Genomic DNA, 15,906 nt, shown 5'->3' with positions numbered 1-15,906 from the left:
CTACTGTATCCTGGTACTTCTGGTACATATTAAGCACTTATTAAATATTTATTGAATGAAGGAATACTTGAATGATGTCAAAGAATTTCAGAAGTGAATGTACAAAATAAAATTCAACATCTATTTTTGGAAGGACCAGCTAAGATTTTTTTTTTTTAATTTATTTTTTAACAGAGAGAGAGAGACAGCGAGAGAGGGAACACAAGCAGGGAGAGTGGGAGAGGGAGAAGCAGGCTTCCCACCGAGCAGGGAGCCCGATGTGGGACTCGATCAGGACCCTGGGATCATGACCTGAGCCGAAGGCAGACACTTAACGACTGAGCCACCCAGGCGCCCCGACCAGCTAAGATATTTTTAAACAGTAAGACCGCAAGCACTGGTTGGGAACCTCCATACCTTAATTACTGACTATTATTATTAGGTTATGTTGTCTGCATGCAAGTGTTTTTTTTTTTTTTTTTTTAAGGATTTTATTTATTTATTTGAGAGAGAGAGAGAGAGAGAGCATGAGCAGGGGGGAGGGGCAGAGGGAGAAGCAGGCTCCCCGCTGAATGGGGAGCCTGATGCAGGGCTCGATCCCAGGACCCTGGGATCACGACCTGAGCCAAAGGCAGACGCTTAACTGACTGAGCCACCCAGGCGCTCCTCTGCACGCAAGCATCCTGTCTTGGCCTTACAGGTGAGACTCTGGAAGTTTAAGTTTAATCTTTAAGATTAAATTCAGACCTTAGCTTCTAAGTTCTCAGAGGCTTCATGCAATGAGGGGATGGAAAAGGGTAGGGAGTATCTGGAAATGTGGAGGCAGAACCCATTGCTAAGTAACACTGGTCCATGTACCAGGGTCCTAAGGAGATCAATCACGCTGTAAGAAATTTCCATTAAATCAGGTAGAAATTAATAATTCTCCTCAGTTTCTGTCCTGTTCTCCAGATTTGAATCCCTCAGTGCCATTAAATGATTGGTCTCTGAGAGGCCAAGAAGGAGGGTCTGGGGTTGGGAGGGCAGTTGAAATCTGGTATAATTCTGGACATGGCCTGAGTTTTAGGTCAAGTCTAGCCTTTGGGAAGTCTGGACCAGGGATTTTGAGACAGACTTGAAGTAGCATTGGGTACCTGTTGGTAAAGAATTCAGTTGGAGGCTGATCTGGGCTGGAATCTTGAAGGCTCAGTGCCCAGGATTGGCAAGGTCCAAGCAAATGACTCCACATCTCGTTGCACGCTTTCTCATTCCTTTCTCCCTCCAGACAGGAAGCTCTGGCTGGGACCCAGGCTAATTCATGAAAGGATGGCTTTTTGCAGAATTCTTAGTTCAGATGCTCATCAGAGAAAGAGGCGTTGGGGTCACTGTGAAATATCAAAAGACTGATAGACAAGAGCATTTTTTTCTTTTTAAGATTTTATTTATTTATTTGAGAGAGAGAGTGAGAGCACAAGCAGGGGGAAGCAGCAGAGCGAGAGGGAGAAGCAGGCTCCACGCTGAGCAGGGAGCCCCATGTAACTTTCGATCCCAGGACCCTGAGATCATGACCTGAACGAAAGGCAGACACTTAACCGACTGAGCCACCCAGGGGCCCGAGAAGAGCATTTAGAAAAGAAAAGAACTTCCTCACTGTGAAGGGATTTTGAACTGCATGATGAGACTGGTTTTTTTCTTCCGAGTTTCAACAGAATATTATTTATGTGTTCCTCATACTAGGGTGGGGGCTGAGACAGTGAGAAGACACCAAGTCCCGTAAGGAGATAAAGGGGATGATCTTTCATGAAGCAATGACCGTTTGCTATGCGCGTGACCTCACTTCGCCCTTGCAGCAGTCCCGATGAGGTACTGCTCAGAAACTGAGGTTTAGCAAAATTAAGTGATTTGCTGAAGGTTATACGTGCCTGGGATGTGGCAGAGCATGAAGATTTACACATGGGCTGTCTGATTCCAAATCTACACTTTCCCAGTTCTCCCACCTTGCATTCTTCTAGAGGAACAATGGGACTAAGGCCCGAACAACCTCAGAAGTTGGGGGGGGGCAGGGGGCGTTATCAAATCCAGGTGAAGAAGACAGCCATTGCTGCCATGCTGTCTGAAGGGCCCTGGAAAGACTGAAAAACCCCAATTTTTTCTAGTGCCTACCGCACTGCTTTGAAACCCTGGCATGCACTGCTTTGAGATGAAGATTGGGGACCACACCTCTCAGGACCATTCCAAATGAACGAGTTTGACCCAGAGCTGCTGGGGCGAGGTGCTCTGCACTCCCCCCTGTTACCTCTATTCTGATATTCCAGATGCCCGAGCAGCCTCATTTCTCAGTATGAGCTGTGAACTTGGGAGCATTGTGTTTTTCCTTCTCTTTGGCTTGATTGTCCTTTGCCCTTGGGGGAGGGGGAAAGGATAACTAATGGCCTGGAGGGTAGCCAGATTTTTCCATTTTGCAATCTCCAGCCACAGCTGCTAAAGAAAACTTATATTGTGTTTTCATTCAGCGGGGAAAACATGTTTTGTTTTGCACTCTTGCGTAACCATGAAACATCTGGGGTAACTTAGCTTAAAACTTCCCTCCAGGGTCTCATTTAGGCTAAATGATATAGAAAGCTGTTCACCTTGAAATGTAAGCTACAACAGTGTAATAAGTCATTATCACATGTGTCTGTATGCATACCCAGTAGGGAGTCATACAGGACTTAGAACTCAGGCCCTCTTAACTAAAACTACTGCCTTCATCCTACGTTACACTGTTCCTTATAAATGATCAGGGCCCAGAAAATGGCACTCAGTGGGGGTAATACTTGGGAGGGCTTAGAAAGGGCTCTTCAATGCTTTCAACTGGTGGTTCTCAATCTTGAGGGGCATCTGAATCACCTACAGGACTTACTAAAACGCAAGTTGGCTCCACCCCCCAGAGTTTGCGAGATGCAGTAGGTCTAGGGTAGAGCTCAAGTATTTGCATTTGCAATAAGCTCCAGGTGATGCTGATGCTACTGCCCTGGGGACCGTATTTTGAAAATCTCAGCTTTAAACTTTGGTCAGCCTAAGTGGGGCATTAAATACAACACATGGGATTGGCAAAAACTGTATATAGTGGCAATGTCCACTTTCATGTTTTGTTTTCTTTTTCTTTTTTGTAAGATTTTATTCATTTATTTGGGAGAGAGCGAGCCCAATTGGGGTTGGGGTGGGGGGAGGGGCAGAGGAAGAAGGGGGCTCCGCATGGAGCAGAGTGTCTGACCCAGGCCATGATTCCAGGACCCCAGGACCTCAGGATCGTGACCCTTGCCTAAGGCAGGTGCTTAACCAACTGAGCCATCCAGGTGCTCCTGTTTTGTTTTTCTAAATGGGTAAAAGCTGGTGCTAAAATGAGCTGACCACACAGCCATTGCTAATGGGTGGACCTGTTGGTACAAACTTTCTAGAAAACTAATTGGAAGTAGAAAAATATTTATTGGGCATTGATCTAGTAATCCCACTTCTAGGTATCTCTGAGGAAATAATCAGAAATATGCACAAAGATTAAGGTACAGGAATGTTTATTGCAGCTTTATATTAAGTAGTGGAGACTTGAAAATCACATAAATATCTAATAGTTCATATATGTATATATATGTACCTATATATATACACGAATATTCATACAATGGAGTATTATGCAACCATCAAAGTACTTGGAGAAAATTTTTAATGATGAGAGGAAATGCTTATGATATACAACTAAACAAAAAAACCCAAGGGACAGAGATGCATATATAGTATATGAAGCATATTAATACATGTATACTGTTTCGAGGTTTTTTTTAGTTATAATGTCATTTCTCTTTTATTCAGTCATAATATAATGTGGTTCAAAACTTACTTTCAATATTAGATCCATGGTTTCCTTTAGTACTTAGATATGCTTGAGAACTGAAGACGTGTACTCATTTTAATAGACTTAAAACATTAAAAGTTTTCATTGCCTATTGCTTTTTAAATCTGTATTTTTGGGGGTGTCTGGGTGGCTCAGTCAGTTAAGCGTCTGCCTTCAGCTCAGGTCATGATCCCAGGGTCCTGGGATTGAGTCTGCATCATGCTCCCTGCTCAGTGGGGAGACTGCTTCTCCCTTGGACCCTCCCCCCCGCCGCCTGGTGCTCACTCTTTCTTTCTCTCCCTCTGAAAAATAAATAAATAATCTTTTTAAAAAAGTTTGTTAAAAAAATAAATCTGTAGTTTTGAATTCTTCAGTATAATCTTTTTTATTAAAATTCAATTAATTAACATATAATGTATTATCAGTTTCAGAGGTAGAGGTCAGTGATTCATCAGTCTTATATAACACCCAGTGCTCATTATATCACGTGCCCTCCTTTTTTAATAAATACTTTTTAAAGATTTTATTTATTTATTTGACAGAGAGAGACACAGTGAGAGAAGGAACTCAAGCAGGGGGAGTGGGAGAGGGAGAAGCAGGCTTCCCATGGAGCGGGAAGCCCCATGTGGGGCTCGATCCCAGGACCCCGGAATCATGACCTGAGCCCACGGCAGACGCTTAACGACTGAGCCACCGAGGCACCACCATCACGTGCCCCATCCCCGCACCCCCCCACCCCTCCAGCAACCCTCAGTTTATTTCCTATGATTAAGAGTCTCTTATGGTTAATACATGTATACTGTTATAAACAGCATATCATCCAAGCAAACACACTGAAATGTTAATGGGATGGCAATATATTTGTGCTATGGATGTCAATCATTTCCTCCCTACCCGACCTTCTAAAATAGTAAGTATGTCCTACCCGTAGCCCCACTCTTCTAAATCCAAAAAGGGATTTTTTTTTCAGTTTTTTTTTTTAAAGATTTTATTTATTTAGGGGCACCTGGGTGGCTCAGTCGTTAAGCGTCTGCCTTCGGCTCAGGTCATGATCCCAGGGTTCTGGGATCAAGCCCCGCATCGGGCTCCCTGCTCCGAGGGAAGCCTGCTTCTCCCTCTCCCACTCCCCGTGCTTGTGTTCCCTCTCTCGCTGTCTCTCTCTGTCGAGAGAGAGAGCGCAGAGAGAGAATGCATAGGAGTCACGGGAAGGGGCAAGAGAGAGGGTAAAGCAGACTCCCCGCTGAGCAGGGAGCCTGATGCAGGGCGCCTGGGCACTCTCTCTCAAATAAATAAATAAAATCTTAGAATATTTTGTTTCCTTAAAAAGCACAGTGGGGAAAGATCGTAAATATTAAGCTGTAATTCTTTTGTCCCTGCTGTGCTTCCAGTGATCTCCCTTTTTTGCTTTGAGCTAATTAGAGAGGGTTTCTTTTCCTTGCAATTGCATCTTAAATTAACAGGTGACTTCTGTTTATTCATACAGGTTTGTTTTATCTTAATCTCCCACACCGAATGTATTGTTGCTTTTCTTACAGGGAAATATTGAAATGAAAACACAGAGCTGCAGCTGAAAAATAATTACTTCCTAGTTGATTACTAGCCCTCACTGACAAACCTTCCTATTTTTGACACTCTGACCTTCAGGGGTTTTCCTTGGTTTCTTTCAGTTTGGTTCGAAATCCAGGGTACAGTTCATTTTAAGTTTGGGAATGTCCATGCAAAATTTTTGTCCGGTACTGAGCTAAGCTCTGTCATTTCCCCCAGCAACTCTCTGAGGATTCGAACAGCAAAGACTGATGCCCAGTGAAAGATGCAGAGTGTGGTTCTCCCCATCTCCTCAAAGATTGGAATGGGTGAGTCATCAGCAAATTGAATTGGGAGGGATTGCTGCAGAGCGGCCCACATTTTGTCATAAAAATTTTGCTGCAACATCACACTAGTTCAACTGTGGTTTTTCATTTTTAGAATATGAGTGAATGCCATAGAGTTGCTTACAAACTCTGTTTCGTGACACGTCAGATTCATGTGAAGTTGCATCAACCAACCCCAAGGGTAATAAGGTTTAGGACAGGACTATTTGGAATAAGCCTGTTAGGTAATTCTGATCCCTCTCAAGGTCCTCATCTCAACCTCTCTTCCACTGGGAATCAAATTATAACTAATGCATGGCTGGAATTGGTTTTCAGAATTTTTAGATATGCTGTAAGATATTTAAGGGAAGGGCTGATTCTGCCATGTTTGTTGAATGAATGACAAACCATTCATATTGTGCTGAGAGCTGAACCAAAGGGATGAGTACTTGCAAGTAATGTCCTGAGGGGTCCAGGGGACCCAGACTGGATTAGAAGCCTGGGATGATGTTGGAGATAAAGTCGTGATACAATGTAGGGTTTCCAAAAGTGGAAACCTTTCTTTCTTTCTTTTCTTTCTTTCCTTTCTAGATTTTATGTGTTTATTTGTCAGAGAGAGAGAGAGAGCACAAGCAGGCAGAGGGAGAAGCAGGCTCCCCGCTGAGCAAGGAGCCTGATGTGGGACTCGATCCCAGGACCCTGGGATCACGACCCGAGCCGAGGGCAGACACTTAACCGACTGAGCCACCCAGGCGCCCCAAAAGTGTGTGTTTTCTGAAAGGATGAGGAGACTGTCAAGACAGAGAAGGTTATTGGCACTTTAATAATAGAGGAAATTCAGGGCACCTGGGTCGGCTTGAGCATCTGACTCTTGGTTTCAGCTCAGGTCATGATCTCGGGGTCCTGGGATCAAGACCCACATGGGGCACTCCACTCCATGGGGAGTCTGCTTGTCTCCTTCTCCCTCTGCCCCTTCCCTCACTCACGCTCTCTCTCTAAAATAAATAAATCTTAAAAAAAATAATAGAGGAAATTCAGGCAGAGAAAGTTAAATTCCATTGGCAGAATCTAAAAAAGCTGTCATGTCCATGAGGAGAATGGTCTGGATCTGAAACCATGCAGTGGTTCTGATGAGGGAGCAGAAGGCAAGCTGAGGACAAAGCAGAAGCTGACACCCCACAAACCACACCCCCACCCCCACTCCCAGGTGGGATGTATGCCGCATTCCTCAGGCACTCCTCATTGCCTTAAAGCTAAGGGAAGGAAAACAAATGGTTAACTTATAGAGATTCCAGTCCTGCAGGACACGAGGCTCCCTCAGTTTATGAATGTCTTAGTGATTTACAAGAAAAAAGCATTCTTATCAATAACCTAACTTCCAGAAGGAAATATAGATAAAATTAAATGTCTTTAAAACCTGCAGCCCAGGGGCCCCTGGGTGGCTCAGTTGGTTAAGCGGCTGCCTGTGGCTCAGGTCATGATCTCAGGACCCTGGGATCGAGTCCCACATCGGGCTCCCTGCTCAGCAGGAAGTCTGCTTCTCCTTCTCCCCTTGCTGTGCTCTCTCCTGCTCTCTCTGTCAAATAAATAAATAAAATCTTAAAAAAAAACAAAACAAAACCTGCAGCCCATTGACAAATACTTGAGACAGGCAGAGTATAATGCTCCTCCAGAAAACTCCCAACTCTCTTAATGTGAATGCTCTGCTAGAGGGAAAAACGACCCTAACTTGACAATGGCAAGGCCTCCAGTATCTTGTAGGTCCTCTGTAGCATGTGAAAGTTCTTTTGAAAACCTCCCTTTTTCCTTACCCCCAGCTCCCAAGTATATAATCAGCCACCCCTCACAACCCCAGTGCAGTAGCTCCTGCCCACGGGTCCTGTCCCCGTGCTTTCATAAAACCACCATTTTGCACCAAAGACATCTCAAGAATTCTTTCTTGGCCGTTGGCTCTGGACCCCACAAACTCACCAACTTTCCAAAAACTACATCATTTGGCGCCCAACATGGGGCTTTGAGTCTTTTCGTCTGGACTCTGAGCTTTGGTGCAAACTTGGTGAGTACTTTCTCTTCTCTTCCTTTACTTTCGTTTCAGGGGTTTTTCAATAAGACCATTTTGGAACATTCATGTCGATTGCTCAGGCTGTAATCCTCTAGCCTGTGGCTACTCTACAGGGGGGCACGGGGAGGGAGAAAGCCTGCCTTTTGGCTGGAAGTTAGTACCCTGGCCGGGATGGTAATAAGACCCAGAAACTTGATGCCCTCTCTTTATTCTGTCCTTATACAAAGTTGTCTGTCTTGGGTACAGGACAGCCACCTAAGTGATAAGCATGGCTGCCAATCTTACGACTCCCATGTGAGGTTTCCTCCTCATTGGTCTAATGCAATCCCCTTCACATCCCTGGTGCAGCCATTTCTGGCCATGAGACCTCCACTGGGAGCCAGCCAAAACCAGTACCCGGTTGAATTAAAACCCAATCGGGGACCCTTTCCTAGGGAAGTTGGCTATAAAGACTACATGTGTTGGAATGTCACTTAGACCATGATGGATTTCTATCTTTACGGTCTTCTGTCAATGTCCTCTAACTACTTGAGTTATAAAATTAGGTAATTTCCCCTTGTAAAACTTTTGTAGTGTTCTCCATGGGTTAAAAATGGCAAGTTCTTCAAGGCCAGGTAAAATAGGACATGACCTTCAAGGCACAGTATTTCAGTCCATACACCAGGCACCCATCTGTAGCCTAGGATGCAATGGGGAAGCAGGGAGATGCTAACATCCCTCCTACAGGGGCCTTTATTGGTGGCAGTGGTCATAGCAATTTTGTTCGGGGGATGCCTTGGGTTGCTTTGACACCAGGAACCTCTGACTTATCCTGCACATGGGACACCACCTGGGAGTCAGGGGGAATTTTCTAGGTAATGGAACTTCTCTACTTTTCTTCTCTTTTCTTCAGTTCCCAAGGAATCTCCCTTGGGGTGCTTTTAACCCACTGGAAACAATTCAGATTGCAAAATTTAGGAAAGGACTGAGCTCCTGTAACACTGCATGGCCTCGGTGGAATCTATCAGATCTCTTCTGCAGGAAATAGGGCAAATGGACCTAGGGTACATTTGATGAAGAATAGTTTGAAGAAAGGCAGGCAGGGACAGAGGAAACCACCCTTAAAAGGATTTTACACCACCCTGGAAGGAGCCCTCCACCTTTTCCATGTGATTGATAGATGACAAAAGCCTGATTGGATGACAGATGCAGGGAGGGTTAATTAGATGAAAACAGCCCGCTAACAAGCCCATAAAAACCCCGAGACTTAGAAACTCCGATGGCAACCCTCTCGGGTCCCCTTCCTCTTCAGGAGCTTTGTACTATCACTTTGCTATTGCTCAATAAACTTTGCTTTACTGCCCACCACTCTTCTCCTTGTCTACCTCTTCATTCTTCAAAGCAGCATGACCAAGAACCATGGGCACCAATGGAAAAGAAATCCTGTAACACCTTCAATGCTCATACCTAGGCCTTCATTGCCCTACACCAGGACCCTGACCTAAGGACCTCTTGCAGAACATGTTTGGTCAGTAACCAGGCTAGCGAACTCCCTCCTGACATACTGGATGATAATTACCTAAATAGATCTCCTCCAAATAAACCCAGGCCATCCCTTGCAAAGGGGACACTAATTCACTCTTCCTCCTCCTAATAGATGTGGGGCCTTCTCCCTCATTTCCCAGCTTAATGGCTATAATTGGAGCCAACTGTGGTTAGTCTACCTTGGGATGGGGACTTTAAGGAATATTCCCAAGCAGCTGCTAAAACTCCCTTTGTTTCGGGGAAATTCCCTGTCTTCTCTGGTCCAACATGGACTGCATGTTTCCACTTTGGTGGGAAAAACCACGGTGTCTGCTCATCTGTCTGAACTGATGAGGTTTAGAATCGGGAACTCTTTCTTTGCCTTTTGGTGGCGTCTCACCTCTTCTGCCTTCCCCTCCCCCTCCTCCTGTTCTGCACCACCTTGGGTTTGGCCTGTGTAGATGGTTCCTATACCTCAGTCACCATGGGTCCTACCCTACCTATCAGGGAGTGAAGAGCACCCCCTGGACTTAACACCAGCGACTTCAGACTTCTCCACCAGTGTCTCAGGTAAAAAATAACAATGCGGAGGATCTAGGTGGAACATATTCGGTATCTAAACTGATTTAAGTTTGTTGGTTTAATTAAGATAGACCTATATCTTTAGAGTTGTCAGCATTAACTATGAAACTTTTATTCTATCAAGTTTTGCTAAAGGTCAAATAAGCTGTGTGTTATCTCTGTTGCAATTTGTTAGCAAAAAGATGACTTCAGATGATGGTTAACCATCTTGTCTGTCTCAGTTTTCATGGGTAATTGTTAAGATAGCTTTCAAAGTCTTTGGTAACCTGAAACTTTAAAGTTTTGCTTGGATGATAAATGGGATTAAATTCATTGGACATCTAGGTCTTTTCCAAATAGGATAAAGTGCTAAAGCATTGAGTACTGGATGTAGGCTTGTGCTTTTGACTTCTTATTGCAAAAAAAACGAAGGATATTTGCATCTGTTGGTAAACACGCTTTGTGCTTAACGGATTCATTAATTGCCCTCTAAAACGTTCTGCTGTAACAGTTCACAACTGGTTACTACTTAGTCTTCACTGGAGTCTAAGGTTTCTAAGAGTGCAAAATTCTGCTAATGTAATTAAGCCTGATGGAAATAAGGGAAGCAACTCTGTGTGTGTAAAAAAGATAAAAGGAATGGGCATATATTTTTGTTAAAGGTAAAATAAGGTAATTTTGTCCAAAATAAGACTGGTTGTTTGGAGGGAAATGTCTTGGGACAAAATCTGAAATGCAAAGGAAAGTTGTAGAGGGTTTGTGAGGGGAAATCTTTGAAAAGTAATTTTAGGTGTGGTCAGAATGAACTAAAATTGAAATGAATGGATTTTAAAGTACATCGGTATGAAATTGAAAGTCTGCTTCCTCTCTGTTCAAAAAGACAAGTTTTCCTGAATTGTTGGTCTGCTCTTGATAAAAAATGTAAACAAAGTTGTTTGCTCTTTGTCTGCCCAGAAAAATCAGTTTCTATGTTTTGCCTTTAGTAGGTCTTTAGTGATCCTTAATCCTACTTAGGCAAGTGTTTTAAAACTTTCTAAGGGTTTAACAAATTTCCCCAAGATTTAAATTGTAAACGAAGGCTTGTTGACTAATTAGGCTTGTTTATTTGGTATGTTACCTTCTGGTATAAGGTCATCATCACTCGATATCCTAGTTACTGAAGTGTATGTGTCATAGAAATAACTGAATTTCCTTGTCAATTGCATCATAATAAACTCAGATCGTTAACAAGGTCCATTTCTGAGTTTCTGTCATTTATAATTGTTCTTATTCTCTTACAAAATGAGTTTCATCTATAAGGAAATTCATAAAAAGGATTTTTAAAGCAAATACAGGTTTTTGATGTCTTTAAAATCCTAAAACTGAAATGGGTAAGAACTTCCAGAACTAACTAAGGCTGCATTCAAATTGAACAAGAATAGTAACATGGGACTAAGTGAATTGGGAAAAATGATTATAGGTTTTTGTGACTTGTTTAAAACACTGCTGTTTCTCTAATGTTTGCTCTTCCAGATTAAGGAAACTTTCTCTTAAGCTATCTTATCTATGACTTACAGAAACATGATAAAGTATTCATTTGTAAACAAATGCAAGCGTTTAACTTTTCTCTTTACCTGAACCCTCTAAAATTCAAAAATCTCAGTAAGTATTCTTTCTTCCATGGCAATCATAGTCATTTGCATAAGTTCAATAAGAATCGGTTCTCCTTAGCCAAACTATAGAAAGAGCCCATATGTCCATCGACAGATGAACAGATAAAGAAGATGTGGCATATATATATACAATGGAATGTTACGCAGCCATAAAAAAAAAAAAAAAAAAAGAAATCTTGCCATTTGCAACGACGTGGATGGAACTAGAGGGTATTATGCTAAGAGAAATAAGTCAATCAGAGAAAGACAATTATCATGTGATCTCACTGATATGTGGAATTTAAGAAACAAGGCAGAGGATCATAGAGGAAGAGAGGAAAAAAATGAAACAAGATGAAACCAGAGAGGGAGACAAACCATAAGAGACTCTTAATCTTAGGAAACAAACTGAGGGTTGCTGGAGGGGAGGAGGGTGGGGGGATGGGGTGGCTGGGTGATGGACTTTGGGGAGGGTATGTGTTGTGGTGAGCGGTAGGTGTTGCATAAGACTGATGAATCACAGACCTACTGTATCCCTGAAACAAATAATATGTTATATGTTAATTTAAAAAAATAAAGTATAAAATAAACAACAAAAAAAATCTGTTGTCCTTGTAACAGGACACCATTGGAAACATTGGTTATTTTACCAAGGCTTTGACAGGAATGTCATATTTAAGAGACATGCATAGACTCAGATATGACCAAACAGCTTTAAGGAACTAAGGTTGACTTTATGAAACATGGAGCCAATAGAGTCCCTTGGAAATGTTGGCCTGATACCTTGCTCACAGAATTCCCAGCAGCCTTACCAGGTAAGTAAAGAATGTCACTTCCTGGCAGGTGCAGGAACCTCAGGATACTTTGGGGACCTTGACAAGTGGACTTCACCTAAATCTGCAGGTATTGTAGGCATGTCTGATGGCAAGTACTTGGCCAGGCTTCTGGCCTGGAGAGGCTACTAAGAGTTCAACCTAGAGATTCCTTATAAAAAGTCCCAGCAGAGCAGGTTCTAAAAGATCTATATGATCAATCATTCTTGCTGAGCTTATGTAAATAATTAGGCCAAGTTTGTTAAAATTGGACTTGTTTTGCAAACAAATTAGTCTTGATTTGGCTGTCTCTAGAAATGAGGGTTATTTTAGAGAGAAAAATTATGTTTCAATAATCCACGTTTGCAGATGTTAAATCCTAGTTTTGATTTTCTTTGAATGTTGTTTGCCTAAGCTAGACAACTTGAGGTCAACTTCAGAGAAATTGCCACAATAGCTCACATATAGATAATCTTCATGCTTTTTATTCTGTGGGACAAAAACAGGACCCCATAGGCATATGATTAAACAACTAGAAAATGGACTAGATCCCCCAACAGTTGTATAACTATCACTTTGACCAGTTCTGTGAGGCTGGGATGACAAAATTGCTGCTCAAAAGAGAGCACGTACCCCACTCCATGGGGTTAGCTGTGGACTTGTGGAAATAATGGATGATCCCACTTTCTTTATGACTGGATTGGATGATGCACTTGGGGATGTCCCATCTCTTGAGACAAGCCTTCTCCCACTTGCCAGTGATTCCTTATAATTAAGATATTGTTGAGGCTGGACTTCAAACAAAGGGGGATTCTTGATGGTTTCATCCCTCATAGTCATATTTGTCCTAGAAGCCACCTCTATTGATGTACAGGTGCAAATAAAGGTTTTAGCCAAGCATATAACAGCCCTCCTGGTAAAAGGAGCCTCAAAGCTCACTATGGGACAATTCCTGACCGTAATGACTTCATATCAGGTCCAGAGTGTCTTAGCGACCAAAAGCCACCGATAGATGATGGGACTTACTAAATACCAGGCAATGCTTAAAGATATGCTTGAAATAATACTTAAAACCTGTCAAACTTTTAGCCCAGCTACCCTCGTGCCTGGACCTGACCATCATACTTCTATAGAGCATAACTGTTCAGAGGTTATTAATCTTGTTTATTCTAGCCAACCAGATTTAAGAGATGTCCCTATTGAAAATGCAGATGACAGTTGGTTTACCAATGGCAGTAGTTTCATGGAAAAGGGAATAAGAAAAGCTGGGTATGCTATAGTCAAACTCAGACTGTTGAGGTCAAAGCCCTGTCAGCAAATACGTCTGCCCTAAAAGCAGAGTTAATCACACCCACCTGTGCTTTGCAACTGGCAAAAGCCTTAAAAATTAATATTTATACTGACTCCAAATATGCTTTCCTAGTCCTACATGCCCATGGAGCAATTCGAAGAAAAGGGGATTATTATCAAGCCATAACTCGCCAATCAAATATGGGCCTGAAATTATTACACAAATTCAAAGGATGGCCCTCCAAAACCAAATAGCCCTTAATATCCTGACTGCACTTCAGGGAGGCCCAGTATTAGATGGCTGGCTCCTAATGGGACCCAATAGCTATGTGACTCTAACTTGTGGCCCTGGCTTCCTTCAGGCCAGATAGGCCACTGTACTCTGGGTTTTGCCTGGATGCACGGACACATTATTAAAACCATTACCAACCCAGCCAACCTTCCAAATTTAAAATGATGGTGGACATGTTCTGTGTCTCACTGGTATGACCACTTAGCATCCATCTTTGTTCCTTCTTTGGGACTGGAGGATGTTGTCTGGCACACGGAAGCTCTTATTAAGTACATGGTCAAAGCCCTAAGTGACACTCAAAATAACATATCTCTATTAAATACTAGAGTAATACAAATGTGTAAAGCAGCTTTACAAAATAGAACGGCATTAGATGTTTTAACTGTTGCATAAGGTAGAACTTGGGCTATCATAAAACCAGAATGCTGTGTATACATTCCAGGTTATCACAAAATACTTCTGGGTTTCTACCTGACATAAATGCTCAAATTGGTGCTTTAAACGATCTCTCTCTTTCCTTTAATGATTGGTTAAAACTCCTGGACTGGAGGATAATTATGGTTAACTACCAATGGGTGTTTTTATCAGGCTTCTTTTTCTCATTATTAACCTTATTTTGTTGTCTTTTCCAGTGTCTCCCTTCCTGGTGTCCAGACTCCTTCACTGCCATAACTTCCAGCTGACAGATGATCCTTTCTACTCTAGGAGGTTCATATATGCTGCCCATGTTGGATTCAGTTGCCCCCACCTTTCACAACTCCCCTTTACATTTCTTGACTGACCAATAACTGATCCATAGGTAGGGACATCTCTATGCCCCTACTCAGCAGGAAGAAGTTACAGAAGATGAGACCTTCCACCTTCAACAACCTTAAAGATTTCAGGGTCAAAAATTGTTCAGGGGGGAAATGATGAGGGAGCAGAAGGCAAGCTGAGGACAAAGCACCCACTCACATCCCACAACCTGCCCCCACGCCCAGATGGGATATATGTGACATTCCTCAGGTATTGCTGACTGCCCTAAAGCTAAGGGAAGGAAAACAAATGGTTAACTTATAGAGATTCCAATCCTGCAGGACACGAGGCTCCCTCAGTTTACAAATGTCTTAGTGATTTACAAGAGAAAAGCAATATCAATAACCTAATTTCCAGAAGGAAATGTAGATAAAATTAAATGTCCTTATAACCTGCAGCCCATTGACAAGTACTTGAGGCAGGCAGAGTATAACATTCCCCCAGGAAGCTCCCAACTGTCTTAATGTTAATGCCTTACTAGAGGGAAAAACAACCCTAACTTGACAATGGCAAAGCGTCCAGTATCTTGTAGGTCCTCTTTAGCATATGAAAGTTCTTTTGAAAACCTCCCTTTTTCCTTACCGTCCCCAACCCCATAGTATATAATCAGCTACCCCTCACAACCCTGGGGCAGCCACGGGTCCTGTCCCTGTGCTTCAATAAAACCACCATTTTGCACCAAAGACATCTCAAGAATTCTTTCTTGGCCTTCGGCTCTGGAACCCACAAACTCACCAACATACCCAAAACTACATCAGATCTGTGCGTAAAGAGATAGGACTTTAATTCCCAAGACATTGCAACACCTGTGAAAGACACGACCCTTGATGATGGATTGCTATGTGGAGGGCACCTAAGTCTAAACCTGCAGCTAACCCACTTTAGGAACAGCCATACTCTGCTTCTCCTACACTTAAATAAAATATCACGTACAGTCAGAATGGCTAACTAAACCTAGATAACGGGGATGAGGAGGGAACTAGAAAATACTGATTGCCATTTCTTTAGGGAGTCTTTACCCCTTCATATATATCAGGGAGTGTTTCCTATATACCACACTACCCCACAATGTAATGACTTAAAAAGTAACCATTAATTTATCTCACAGTTCTGTGGGTTGGTTGAAAAGCTTTGTCTGGATGGGCTTGGCTGATAGGCTCAGGCTCACTCATGTTTCTCCATTTAGCTGGCATGTCAGTGGCGGCTGGATGATCTAGGATGTCCTCACACATGTTTGGTATTTAGAAGTGTCTTGGCAAGGGTCTGGCTGTCTTTCCTCTC

The 15,906-nt window shown here is 42.7% G+C and overlaps 1 long non-coding RNA gene across 1 annotated transcript; it reads left to right on the top strand.

Moving 5' to 3' along the window:
* Nucleotides 1–9,378: 9,378 nt before the first annotated feature.
* LOC144382750 (uncharacterized) lies at nucleotides 9,379–15,296 on the top strand. The gene is made up of 3 exons (XR_013450141.1): nucleotides 9,379–9,814; nucleotides 12,280–12,339; nucleotides 14,463–15,296. It is a non-coding gene; the product is annotated as an uncharacterized LOC144382750 (long non-coding RNA).
* Nucleotides 15,297–15,906: the final 610 nt, after the last annotated feature.

The sequence above is a fragment of the Halichoerus grypus genome, chromosome 8 (genome assembly GCF_964656455.1).
Source record: "Halichoerus grypus chromosome 8, mHalGry1.hap1.1, whole genome shotgun sequence".
Taxonomy (NCBI): Eukaryota; Metazoa; Chordata; class Mammalia; order Carnivora; family Phocidae; genus Halichoerus; species Halichoerus grypus.
The sequence above is the reverse complement of the archived record's forward strand: the minus strand, read 5'-3'. Positions and strand labels throughout refer to the sequence as shown.